Consider the following 2363-nt stretch of genomic DNA (forward strand, 5'->3'; position numbering starts at 1 on the left):
TTAAAATATTAATAAAATAAATTTAAGTTATTAATAGATGTCATGTCATAAAAAATTAATAAAATAAATTTGAATTATTAAAATAAGAGTAATTATATAGTTTAATAATTAAATTAAAAAAATTTAAACTTTAGCTACTTAAATAAGAGTGAAAAGATAGTTGAGTGATGAATAGTGTAATTTATAAAAAAAATTAAAAAAACATGTTTTTAATGGGTTACATGTCATGGTTATAGGGTTTCACGTCATCCGAAATGGATGAATCCGTTAACGACAAAAAACATTATGTAATTAATCGAGAATTTTTAAATTTTACGTATGAAACAGAATCGAGCAGTGTCTAAATCCCCACATTTGCCGTACATATCCACTAATGCACAACGGGGAGCTGCATTGATTTTAATCCTTTTATTGATTACACGTTCGTGGAGCTTCGTTCCTAGATGTTGAGAGCCCAAATAAGCACAATAGTCACTGGATTAGGCATACAACCCGAATCTCCTCGAAAAGTAACAAGGCTGTACTAGCTCGATCATTTTGGCTGTATCCCGAAAGCATAGAGTTCCATGAAATTCCATCTCTTTCCTCCATCAAATCAAAAACCAGACGAGCGGAGCTCACATTCCCACATTTTGTGTACATGGAAATAATTGCATTCCCAAGAGAGAGATCCTTTAGAAAACCATTACAAGTGGCATAAGCATGAGCTACTTTAGCTCCCATGGTATGCCCCAACTGACCAATAGCAGAGCCAACACTCACAGTAGCCACCATGTATGCCGAAACACCGTGAAGTTGCATTTTCCCAAACAACAGAAGTGCCTTATTGGGCTACCCAGCCTTTTCATAGGCGGTGATGATGGCAGTCCAGCTAACAAGATCCCTCATTGGCATTTTATTGAACACCTTAAGACCCTCTTCAGTTTCACATTTTGCATACATGGTTACCAAAGATGCCTCAACAAACAAATCCAAATCAAACCCAGTTCTTATAGCATCCCTATGAACTACTTTCTCTTCAATAATCATGGATTTAGAAGCGCGTGCTTTGAGAACGAATGGGAAAGTGTAGTTATTGGGGGGAATACGAGTTTTACGCATAAGAGAATATAAAGCCAATGTTGCAACATGGCAGCCACCATTCGCATTTGCCCGAATCATTGTATTCCAAAGAAAAGATTTGGGTTTATCACCACAGATACTATCGAACACTGCGCAAGCACTGTTGATTTCCCCAAATTTGGCATATTTGACTATAATTCGACCACTTAAATGAGTGTTGAAATTGATAATATTCCTGAAACAGTAAGAGGAGTGTACCTGTTTTAGTGAGCCAAGTCATTGCAGATATCAAGAAGCACTTTGTAAATATTCCTTCAAAAATGGAATGCGAAAAGTCAGTTCAAGGTTCTCTCCCTAATAGAGCTCTTGGTCTGCTTTTGTAGACAATCCGAGTAGAAGAGTCAGTAGGGGTCCTTCAAAGCTCCTCCACCACTCGTCTGCCTGTTCAATGCCCGTGATGGTAATCTCAATTTTCCCATCAATTTATCCCGAAAAGAACTACCATCATGAAACTTGTTAAACACCATGCCTTTTTCTTCAGAGCTCTTTGTTTGAATCACCACCTTCCTCTTAGCCTCATCCTCGTCTGAACCAAACTGATTCTTCCCACTTGCTGATTTCTGATACTTCGCCACCCTAACCGAAACTCTTCTACCATCAATCATCAAATTGTCTTCATCTCGGTGGAGGAGATGTACTGGTTAAAGAGGTTGCTGACTGGTATACATACGCAATCGTATGATGTGGAACTAATTCAGATAGCGCTGCACAATAAAGGTATAAATGCAAATGTTGTGAGATGGGGGTATGCAAGTAACGCATGCTTAGTTACTTTTCAGTCGGAAGAGGAGAAAACGAAAGTCCTGAAAGAAAAAGCTTTGGAGTTTAACTACTGGTTCGACTGGTTGAGGCCAGTTTCCTCAGAAGGGGGTGTTCCTTTGGCTTTCTGCGAAGTGTCTTTAATTGGAATACCTCTAAATTGCTGGAATGAAGTCTTCTTCTCTAGCCTGGCCTCACGGTGGGGGGAGTTAGTGGAGATAAAGAAGGAAACTCTGCTGAACTTAGATTGCAGAGTAGCGCATATAGTTATCAGGGTGGGTAGTCCGTTTGATTTCTCGGATTCTATTTCCATAAACACCAATGGTAGATTGTATGTGATAACGGTCAAAGTAGAGCTGTCGGGTGATGGATATTTTGAGGTATTGAATGGAGATAGCAATGGAGAATTTTCTGATGAATGGGTGGAAGAATCACCGGAGAACCAGTACGACGTTGAGGGGACCTTGAGGGAGGAGAAAGTC

The 2363-nt window shown here is 39.2% G+C and overlaps 1 pseudogene; it reads right to left on the minus strand.

The window, feature by feature from the left end:
- Window positions 1-305: 305 nt before the first annotated feature.
- On the minus strand, window positions 306-1727 carry LOC120172200 (annotated as a pseudogene).
- Window positions 1728-2363: the final 636 nt, after the last annotated feature.

The sequence above is a fragment of the Hibiscus syriacus genome, unplaced genomic scaffold (assembly GCF_006381635.1).
Source record: "Hibiscus syriacus cultivar Baekdansim isolate YM2019G1 unplaced genomic scaffold, ASM638163v2 tig00111847_pilon, whole genome shotgun sequence".
Classification (NCBI taxonomy): Eukaryota; Viridiplantae; Streptophyta; class Magnoliopsida; order Malvales; family Malvaceae; genus Hibiscus; species Hibiscus syriacus.